Genomic DNA, 12050 nt, shown 5'->3' with positions numbered 1-12050 from the left:
AGCACGCGCGTCGCCACGTAAACACGCGTCGGGTGCGCCTACGCATGAAAACGACGAACGCGCTACACATGTTGGGTATCGCCGCGCACGCCGGAGTGAGAGCAATAATTCTAGGGCCAGTATTTTGGGGTATCTCTAAATTGATGACCTGTGGGGGCTTTTAAAGTGTCTTATTGATTTTTTTGGGGTACTGCAGTTTTTCGCCGTTTCACGGTCGCACGCAATCTGTAAACTGGGCATGTTGGGTATCGTTTTACTCGTTGTAACCTCATCTTTTATATTTCATTTAAAAAATGGGTAATTTGTTGTGTTTTGGGGCATTTAATTAAATTTGTCACTAAATTTTGGGGTTTAATAAGGAGTTGCGCTAATATTGCGCAACATAAACATTTTCAACTACCACCATTTTATTCTATAGGGTCTTGGCATTCAGAAAATATATAATGTTGGGGGGTTTTACGTCATTTTCAGGCCTAAAATGTGGAATATAACATGGGTGCAAAAATGGAAAAAAGGGCCTCAGTCATGAAGGGGTTAAGGGAGTATAGGCTGTTTACCTTGCAAAGTGAATGTCGCTGAGCAAGGTGAAGTTGTGTTTACTTCAAATATCCAATCATTATTTTCGACTTGCTAACATTACCTTTGCAAAGTTCATATCTAGACTTAAAGTAGTACTAAAGGGTAGGCTTTTTTTTTACCTTAATGCATTCTCTGCATTAAGGTAAACGCCCAGTACCTTTCCAAGTTCTCCTGTCCGACGACCCCTTTCCTCAGTGGGCAGAGGAGCCATAGGCTTCTTCTGCTGTCAGTTAATCTTGGTGGGGGAGAGGGTCAGTCTTTTTGGGGGGGAGTGGTGGAGGGAGCAGGAACATGGCTTGCCACACACTGTCTATGGACACACACACACAGGTGCCTCCTCAGCAGCAGGATAGCACATGGGGGCTAACAGTTTGGGGACCAGCTAGTGAACGAAGAAATAAACTTTAAAGAAGAATAGTGAATGCATGTAATTGTGGGCATCCTAATCATAAATCTATCATTTTAACCTTCATTTGTGGCCAGCATAAAAGGAAGATCCATATAAGCCAACATTCCATTACAAATATTCACATTTGTACATCGGACCGAACTTTAAACATTTGATGGTCAGCAGTGGCTATAGGAGCACATACCCTATTGTGAGTTTTTCTTTAATTTTTTTCAAAAAGTGCTGAAACCTTTTTTTTTTTTTTTTTTTGTGTCATTTCCACATAACTAGCAGTAAACAAATGAATCTTTCAATGCAATGTATATGTGTTATCAATGAACCAAGCCTGTGTTTTAAAGTTTTATGTAAACTTTTTTTCAATTTAGGTTTATTTTTTATTAAGGTCTGTGTCCCCACTAGGGAGTCCTCCCCCCCTTTCCGTGTGTCTTGGTGAATGTTACACAGATAAAGTGATGGGACATTCTAAATTTTTCTAATACTGAAAGGCGAGGTGAAATCTTTCAATGGGTAAACTGGTTCTGGTGACAACTCTCTCTAAGATGGTATATCTGCCTGGTTTGGAGAGATCTTTTTATTCTTCCTTCTGTGTCTCTTGGATAGGTAGAAAAGGGAAGTTTCTACGATGGGGCAAAGACAGAGTGGTCCTAACCATTCCTTACTCTATCCAAAACTAAAATATATATATATATATATACACACTTTACTCACACACACACACTTTACGCACACACACACACACACACACTTTACGCACACACACACACACACACACACACACTTTACGCACACACACACACACACACACACACACACACTTTACGCACACTTTGACAATATGAAACTTGTTACTGAGTTCTGCAAGACCAGAACTCTAAAATGTTTACCTCCTAGTGCCAAAACGGCTCTAGTGATATTGATGACATTTGTATAGTAACAAATTTGATATTACAAATATTTTTTTATTATGCAAGCCATGCATATCCCTCAGTTGTAATATGTAGTCACATTGTATATGTTTTGAGAAGTGGAAATGTCTTCCATATTGTAGTTCTTTTACTTGTAGATTTACTTTGTCATTTAGATATGTTTTCTACCTTAAGCATTACTCAAAGTAAAATTTAACATGTAATGTATTACATGCAGATTCTAAAATTGAAATCCATGGGTTGGGTCTTTGTTTCTAATTGGTTATATAACTATCACCACTAAAGGTAAATGCAAGTTATTTCTAGTATGTCAAATTAATTTACCATCATGTAAATTACCAGCGAAGGACACTCACTCATTCCTTAAAACTTTATTGATATAGTTTACTGCATTCTGCCTTTTGTTCCCGAACATCTAAATAGTAATTCCTTTTTACAGCTGTGGGCATATCATTGTGCTTTAAAGGGATGTCAGCTTAAGAAGTCCCCCTTTTGAAACTAGTATTAGCATAACGCACTATAGATCATTCACTAGGTAACAGGTTAGAAAGCTTCTTGGCTGTCACCAGTTTCACCATTTGTTTTTTTTTTATAAACTTTTTTTTCCCATTTCTGTCAGACCATCTGTACTTCACTAGAAGTCCCCCCTTATTTTCAGGGATTTCAAAAGTGTTTGTTCGGATATTGCCTTTAAGTGGCCTTCACTCTCTGGAACTTGTATAATAAAGATCTGACTTCAGTTGAACTGGTGTTTTTACCAGTATGTTTCTTTATTGTTCTTTCCAGTAACGTGTCATGTAATTTTAACCATTAACACTTATAGTATTGTTTTGATAAAGCACTGTTTTCTAACCAATGTACATTTTTATGGCATAGTTAAATAGTATGAACAGAGAAATTAATCACCTGTACATAGACTGAGTATTTTTTTTCTACTTTTTTATTTTGTTATTTAAGAAATGTTATTTTACAGATACCTTTCCTAATATGTTTGTCACTGTAATAAAAACAGTTACTGTGGCCTGGATGGGAAGGGGGTTTAACACCGCGGATGTCAACTGGTTAAAGAGGTTATTCCAGACTAACTTAAAATGTGACTAGAGCAGAGCAAGGAATTTTATGGTACAGTTGGTCAGAACTGAAAAATAGGAACACTTCCAAAATATGCAGCTGTTCCTTAAAATCTAGAAACCTATGAACAAAAGAGCAAAGTGTCATTATGACTATGGGTGAGCTGTGATGCGAGACATCACTTAGGCTGGGTTCCCACCTGGGCGGATTGAATATGCGCGTTTTCCGTGCGTTTTTTTACCGCGATTCGCGGGGGAAAAACGCTGCGGCAAACGCGCGTTTCCGAGGGATACTTGGCTGTATCCCAATGGAACCGCCCGACCAAAACGCCCCAAAGAAGTACATGTACTTCTTTGGGCGTAGAGCGGTTTCCCGCGCGTTCGTACTCGCGGAAAACCGCACAGATGGGAACCATACACATTGAAAATAATGGCATTTCCCTGCTTGAGCGGTTTTCCGCAAGTACGAAAGCGTGGAAAACCGCCTAGGTGGGAACCCAGCCTTAGAAGTGGTGTGTAGGAGACCTGCTATATCCACTCCGGATCCTAGTCTAATGCTGGCCATAAAAAAAAGAAAATAGCCTGTGTGCACAGCAGTGCTGCACAAGCTGGAAGATGTTACAGAAGACCAGTCATCTAATCAAAACTTGCTTTATTAAATATACATTATTGAACAAATTATTGCATCCTATCCTTTTTCACCTTTAAAAAGATTGACAACTTTGTCATATCCACTCACATACAAACTGACGGGCCCTCAATCATCCATCTTGGAAAGTTGCTGTGTGTGTAATAAAAAATTGCTGGTCGCTGCAATGTCCCCTTGAAACTCTGTGGCAAAAGGAAAACTTTTAAAAATTCCAATGAAAGATTCTTTGTACAGACTGGAATCTAACACATCACGGGGCCACTCTGGAGAAACAAGTATTTTTGAAGGTCTAATGCTGGCCATACCATGCGGAGCTTTGTGGCAATTTGAACTACCTGCTTGCAGTTGCATACACAATATAATGTATGAAGGCATCTTACCACCAGCAGTTTCTATCTAGCTTGCAATTGCATACATAATGTATCAAGGCAACTTGCCACCAACCGTTTCTATCCAAACATAAGACAATCGAAATTTGTGGTTGATATTGACATAATTGCCTATTGTAAAGCTATAATTTAACAGGGGACAGGTCTAACTTTAACTTACTCTGGAAAATCTCTCAAGCAATGTTGAAACGGTTGTACTTGTTGCTTGAAAAGCTGCAAGCTTGTTATCATTTATTACGTAAATTTATATACATATGTCATTTTTTTTGTTTAATCTTATGTTCACCAAGGCAGCACAAGACATTTAATGCATGAAGGTGGGTTATCCAAATTACAGTGTGTGTGGAAATTGCTATATGCTGCGGATGGCACAGTTTAACCCCCCATCATCTTTATCTCCCACATTTCACAGTGCTTCCTGAGGGGTTATTCGTTTTCTGTGTGGCTGATTTAATAAAGTTTTTTTTCATTTTACTTGTATGTTTTTTGGGAAAACGCTATTCATTCTTCATATCATAATGAAATTAATTTTTAGATCATGCTCATGATCATGTTCACTAAGGCTTGTATCCCCCTAGTGGGGAAAATAGATGAGCACATGCCCAGACCAGAACACTGTAGTGTAGCACAGCTATATCCAATTCTACATACCTGGCTTTATATTTAGGGCTGGTAATGATTAAACATTTCCTGTTCGATTAATCAAAGTTTTTTTTAATCTATTAATTTCGATTAATTATAGCACACATACAGATCCAACTACATTAGCCTATACACATACAGCACAGCAATAATAAAATGAACTAGGATCACACTAATCCAGCACATTATTAATCTCACGTGCCCCACTCAATATGGCCACCACTTGAGTGGGGCAACTCAGAATAATAACGTGCTGGATTCGTGTGATCCTTGTTCATTTTATTATTGCTGTGCTGTATGTGTATAGGCTAATGTAGTTGGTTAAACTTGGTAGTAACTGCACAGTTCAGAAGTCACCACACAGATCGTGAGTAATATCAGTATTGGAGTTATAAATTAGTAGTAATTACACAGTATAGGGTATAGGCAATAATCTTCAATGGTTATCTCCAGGCATTTATAGCATAGTCCAGAATCCACATTAAACCTCATTAGGACAAAAGCTGCTCTATTAGGAGTCCCCAGTAGGTGGTGCTGTTCCCTAAGCAATCCCCACCTCTAGTTATAACGATCAACATAACGTTTTTAACAGGACTGAAAGTAGGGTCAGACGACCAAGGCTACTTGCGGTTTCTGGATGTCAGCAGAGTGAGACGGAAACCCACGATGCAGGAGGGGTTGAGCTGGAGACTGAGAGCGGCGTCTTCAATGGTGGAGAGATCCGTAACAGCAGGAGGACCAGCACAGCATGCACTGCACTATAAAAGGACATCACCGGACTCCTCCCCCTTCCTTAGCCTATGGAGCCACTCGAGGAAGGGGGGGGGAAGTCCGGTGACGTCACGGACATCCCGGAAGCCGGCGGAGAGGTGAGTACGGATCAAAAGAACTTTGATCGATCAAAAAAATTAACGATTAATCGTTAATTTCCGCAGCCCTATTTATTTATTTAATATAAAGCCGGTTATACAGAATTGGATATAGCTGTGCCACACTATACAGTGTTCTGGACATGTGCTCATCTATTTTCCCCACGATCCCTACAAGCCTGAGTTAGCAATGGCATGATAAATATTAATTTCATGTTCTTCATAATAAGAAACTGACCTAAAATCATGATTTTGTATTGCTGTAGAAAAAATGTGACCTGTCCCTTTTAAGGAAAAAGTATCGGTAACTGGTATCGGCGAGTACTTAGAAAAGAAGTATCGGTACTCGGTCTTAAAGTGGTATCGGAGCATCCCTAGTTTTCACCATTACATTTCCTATATACTTTCGTTTGGAAATAATAAACACGATTATTAAGAGATGAAGATTTTAGTGCAGATTAACACCTTTTTATAAATTAGTACCTTTTCAAAGATATGTATACATGAGACCAAAAAGAGGAACACTGAGAAGGAGAAACAGACCCTTTGACTTTTGCATTCTCATGTATTTGTCAGGGGAGCGATGCAGTTCTGATGCAAGCAAAAGCCCATCCAAACAGTAAAAAGGACACGTAAAATGAATATATCATTGCTCTACCAATATTCAGATATCTCTTCCTTGAAAGCAGCTGCATGCAGCTTGAGTCTGAGTCCTCATGCCCTGCTTATGTAATTGGAACACTCTCTGTGCATCTGGTAAAATTAGACCGCTTTTGAGTAGAACATAGGCTGGCAGTATCTCTGGATTTCCTGAATTCCTGCACTTTCAGGCATATTTATTTTATTATAGTCAGGGCACTGGTGGCATAGCTGAAGAGGGAAAGCCTATGGTCACAGGATGCCCACCCTTACACAATGCAGGGGGAAAAAAGCAGGTAGCAGCCACTGAAGGGGGGAAATCTGTTTCTTCTAGATCACACACTGCATGTCGGTTAGGTTCAAAAAAAGGAAATTCACTGCAACTACTACCATATTTAGCACAACGTTCTGGCTTGGGAGGTCCCTTATTACCATACACCACCATCACGTTTCCCTATTTTTAGTGCAAAAAAACATGGGCCAGTAAGGCAATTTAAATATTTTTACAATTCCACAAGTGAAAGTTGTGTTTTGTTTGCAGGTGGTTGCATATAACTGTAACTCCTGTAGGGTGGGATCAGTTGTTCAGCATAACACACTGGGATAAGCAAAGAAACAAGTGGCTCTAATTCATACTTGGTGTAGAACTGTTGCAGAAAGGAACTCAAAGTTGCACTCAAGAAAACATTCACTGCAACACCCATATTTAGCAGAAAGTTCATAACCTGGCCAACCCCACAGTTCCATATCCCACCACCATAACTCTTGTTAATAAGCAATTTATTTACATAATTACAATCTTTTAAATACTTTATATTCATGTTTTTCAGGCAGGAATAGTAACCTAGAGTAAAAATATTGGCAGCCTGGAAGGGGAACATAATTGGAATTTATGGAGCCACCACACATGGTGGGAAACTTTCAATGCCCCATGGTTCTTGTTGGCCTTTCTCTAGGCATAACGGGCAACACCAAAAAGTAAGCATACAAACTTATGGCCGTAGGCTGCCTGGCCTTCCAGGGGTGTGGAATTCCTAACACCCGGGACAGGCAGTTTTGGCCGCCGGGCGAGTAGTTTTTTTCTTCTTCTACATTTAGCCGGCTTCGGGCAAGCAGCCGGCTAAATGTAGTGTGGGAGCCGTTTTGTACAAGTAATTTTTAAACGGCTGTACAGCCATCCAAAATCACTTGTAACCAGCCTGAATCACGCTCCCCCCTCCGTGTACCGCCCCCGGCTGCCTCTCTCTGCAAGTGGGGCACCTTTTTTGCCGTGGTCTTCGGGGTCCCCGGCAAATTAGGTTAGACAGCACGGAGCAGAGTAGAGAACGCTTCTCTTCTTCGTGTGAATAGTGACACAGGAATGCAACCTTCCTGTCACAGGAGAACGAGCACAGAACTGTGCTAGAACTTCTGGGTTGGAGGTGACAGGGTCAATAAAGAGAACCTGTCACCTCCAAAAGCTATCACATAAGTGCTTGTTACCCCTTGTGTGATAGCAATAAAGTGAGAAAAAAAAGTAAAAAAATAAAATATATAATAATTAAAAATGTAAATATGGAAAAAATGATAATAAAAATAAAAAATATTACAAAATAAAATACAATCTAAAAAATTAAAACCAACCCCTATCTGCATGCGAATAAATACATGCATGGGGCATTGTGTGTGTGTGTGCGCGCGCAGAGTGGGCGATCCGTTACCGCAGGCAATCGTGCACAAAACCGTGTGGATGGCCAGGCGGTCACAGAATCGCACACCACGAGCGATGGCGCTGGCAGTGCCATTATTGTCTAATGGCACCCCAGTTGCGCCAGGCAGATTGCGCAGTTTCCCGCTGCAGTAACGCCTGTGGAATCGCATATAATCGTGGTTGAAAACACAGCACGGTGTGTGTCACGAAAAAAGGTGCATGTACCTTTTTTTCAGCGATTACCACGCGGATGTAACCCCATTGAAATCAAAGGGGGCCGTGTGGCAACTGCACACGGTTGCCCAAGTCTGCGCCCACACCAAAGAGTAAATTCACTTTCCCAAGTAATTTGGGAAAATGGAATTACCTGCCATGTATTCTGAATTTTGTTTGCAAAATTCAAGCACTCGTTGGTCAGCGCGGTCACCTGATGGCGCTGACCAACGAGAAGCTCTTCTTGGCTCTGCTAAATACGGTTTTGGTAAAAAAAAATTATCTTTTTTTGTATTGGGACAAGTAGTAGATTTCCATGAGGGACAAGTAGATCGGAACTCCCTTTAGTCATTGGACAAGTAGTTTTTTTTTCAAAATTTCCACACCCCTGCCTTCCCCAAAGTGAAGGATTAAAACTAAAAAGCAGCACTCCAGAACACCCATCCCAACTCCTGCAGTAAAAACATTCCCATGCCAGGCTTTTGCTTTGGTAGAAGACAAAAAAAATGTCCCCCAAACCTCTTCACATGCCCAGTGCCTATAAGCAAGCTTCAGCTGCATCCCCTAGTTCAGGGCCATGGCCTACATTTTCCCACACACAATCATTTTTCTTGAATGTATTTTTTGTTAATCATTTACAGATTTATTTATTTTTAATATGTTTCTTTTTTCCTTGTCATGCCATCCCTGCCCTGGTCAAGCAAATGGGCAGTGGCAGCAGGGCCATAACTAAAACACAAGTGATCATGTCCATAGACTACTAGCTGGAGATGGCCCACTGTGCACTTAAGGTACTAGCCTGCCTTGCTACATGTGTCAGAGGGGTCTTTTTTGCAACTGGAGAATTAGCGAGTGATAAGCTGACTTAATAAAATGAATCAGACCTGGATCACAAAGGAGTACTGAACACCCAGTGTAGATGTTATTGATAAATTCTAAATCTTTCTTTTATAGACGTTTTACTAAGCTGCAAAAAAAGCTCTTAACGAGCTGTCGGCAACAACTGCATAGTGCACTCTAATCACCCTAAGCTAAAAGGTATAATCTAAAAAAAACAAAAACATTTAAGAGAAGTAGCTAATGTGTTGAAAATCGAAGAGCTAGCTAGCAATCAGTTGCTGCTGGCAGATATTGGTCCTATTGGTACAGCTCTCTGCACACAGACGGAGCACATTGGAAAATTACCCCAGCACTGCAATCCACAGAACTGAAGCATAGTTTGTTATAGCAGATGTAAACCTAACCACTAAAATCTTATAAGCTTTAACCCCTTAAGGACAAAGTCCTTTTTTTCCCCATTTTTTGTTTACATGTTATTTATAATTCACATTTTAGGCCTGAAAATTACTTCAAACACCCAAACATATATTTTCTGAAAGCTAAGACCCTATAGAATAAAGTGGTGGCAAATGTTTATGTTGCACGATATTAGCACAACTTATTATCAAACCCAAAAATTTAGTGAAAAATGCACAAGTTAAATTTAGTGCCATCAAAACACTATATAAAACCATTTGTTTTTTTTAAATATAAAAGAAAAGGTTACGAGTAAATAGATTTTCAGATGCATTAAGGTGCAAAAAAAAAAAGTATTTATTTTCCTATGTAATCATAAAACTGGCTTAAATGCAAGATAGATACAGTTACCCCTAAAATATAATCGAGGCATACCCCGCGAGCCTTGTCTCACTACATAATGACAACAAACTGACATGTACGACATGCCCAGGTTAAAAATTGTGTGCGTCCGTGAAACTGCGACAGAATTCAGTACCCCAAAAAGTCAATACACGACGCTTTAAAAGCCGCTACAGGTTATCAGTTTAGAGCTATGTGTAAATATTGGTCTTAGAATTATTGCTCTCACTCTGGGGTGCGCGGCGAAACCCAACATGTATAGCGTAATTGTCGTTTTTGTACGTAGGCGCAGCTGACGTATGTTTACGTGACAACGCGCGTGCTCGCAGGGCCGGCGGGGGACTTACATTTTTTTTACATTGTTTTTGCATTTAATTTATTTAATCTTATTTTTGAAACTGTTATTTATTTTATTTTTTTACTTTATTTTATTTTTTTACTTTATTTGCTATCACATAGGGGGGCTTACAAGCCTCCCATGTGATAGCATATTGGCAGTGACAGGTACTCTTTAAAGACCCCTAGTATCACATTTACACTCCAAGTAAGCTATTGAAGTGCTTACTTAGATCGCACTGCAATAGCTTATTGCTGGGCTTCAGGAGCCCAGAACTGACAGCTATGGGACCGGAAGTGATGCAATACGCATGGCTCCCGATCCCATAGTACAGGGAGGGGATTGGCGCACGGATGTTCGCCGCTCTCCTCCCCAGCTTCCCGCCGACACCTGGCAAGCCGGTCATGGGCCCTTCGGAGGGGCGGCGGCAGCCCAGTTACCAGATCGTAGAAGCGATCTGGCGACAGCTGAGCCACCAGAATCGCCGCCGGGAGTCTGTGTAACCCCTTCCGACTTCATGGCTGGATTATCCCGTCATAGGTCGTGAAAGGGTTAACATGATATAAGTTGGAAAGCCTCTTTTTATTTTAATCACTAACTGAAAATAACGCTGGGGTGATACTGATATAAAGGCCCTTGTTTGGGCACTTTGAGTTATGAGGTGACAACACTCTACCCGTGTCTTCCATGATCTCCAGGCATATTCCACTGTTTTAACTATTTCAAAAAAAGGTGTGTAAAAACAAGCCAACAACAATTAGGAAATATGCACAAACACATGTTGCTTCTTAGGGCTGCAGGACATCAGCAGCATTAAGATGTAAGAACGGATAAAGATAAAAACCATCCCACACCCCCAATTCTATAATGCACAGAATTTTGCTACGTACATGACACTCAGTCAGGGTTTACATCTACTTTAACAGGCCTCCCAGTACCTGCAAGCTGTACGCTAATCTCTCCATATGCACTTTATCAGCATCACTATGCTTTCCCTATTACAGCTAAAGCATATTGTTAATATGACTGCCCTTAGAGTGGTGGAGAGCTTATCCAAAATCCCCTTACTGGTCCTTTTAACCCTTTCGCTGCCATCGGCGTAAGGCTTACGACGGAACAAAAGTGTTCCCGGCTGGCCAGCTCAGTATGCCTTTACAGTTTTGCTATAAGCTCATGGTCGCTGCAGCGACCATGAGCTTGTAGCAGAACTGTTCCCCAGACTGTCCCCTTCAAATTAATAGCTGTCATCAGCGGCTCACAAGCCGCTGATGACCGCTATTAGCCAAAATATCGGGCGCCCCCCGCCAGCATCTGTAGTCTCTCATCCCTGCCTAGAGCCGCTCCAAGCAGGGATAAGAGACTACATCGATCCCTGCTGCTGTCCCCCGCTTGTAGGGTCTGTGGCAGCGGGGATCTGAAGCAAAAACAATGGCGGGGAGGGGTCGGGGGAGCGAGCGGCGGCTGGCCGCAATTCAGGATGGCCGAGCGGCGTAGCCGCTGTCATCCTGTCAGTTTTTGGATGACCGGCTCTGTAGCGTGGCCAAGCGGGGGATCGATAAATATAATTGATATTTATCAATCCCGCTGTGCAGAGCAAACACTGGAGTGATCGTCTTGATCACTCCGGTGTTTGTAAATAACTGGGGAAACATAGTACTATGTGTCCCCAGTTATGAATGAACGGGCTGTGATTTACATCACTTCCTGTTCATTCAAGAATTTATGAATGGGGACCAGCACTCACTATAGAGGCTCCTCCCCATTCATAAAGTGGTGATAGTAAAAATATTTTACAGTTTTTTTTTTTCAGTTTCTGAATGAATGGGAAGCCTCTGTACTGAGTGCTTCCCATTCATTGAGTGCTGGGGCTGCAGAAAAAGAAATTGAGGACTCTGTGTTCTCAATTTCTTTTTCTATTTCAAAAGGGGTCTCTTTAGACCCCAGATATTTCACCGCAACCCCCCCAACAGTAAAAAAAATAATAATAATTTAAAAATAAA

The sequence above is a fragment of the Nanorana parkeri genome, unplaced genomic scaffold (assembly GCF_000935625.1).
Source record: "Nanorana parkeri isolate BGI_ZX_2015 unplaced genomic scaffold, ASM93562v1 scaffold1303, whole genome shotgun sequence".
Lineage (NCBI taxonomy): Eukaryota > Metazoa > Chordata > Amphibia > Anura > Dicroglossidae > Nanorana > Nanorana parkeri.
The sequence above is the reverse complement of the archived record's forward strand: the minus strand, read 5'-3'. Positions refer to the sequence as shown.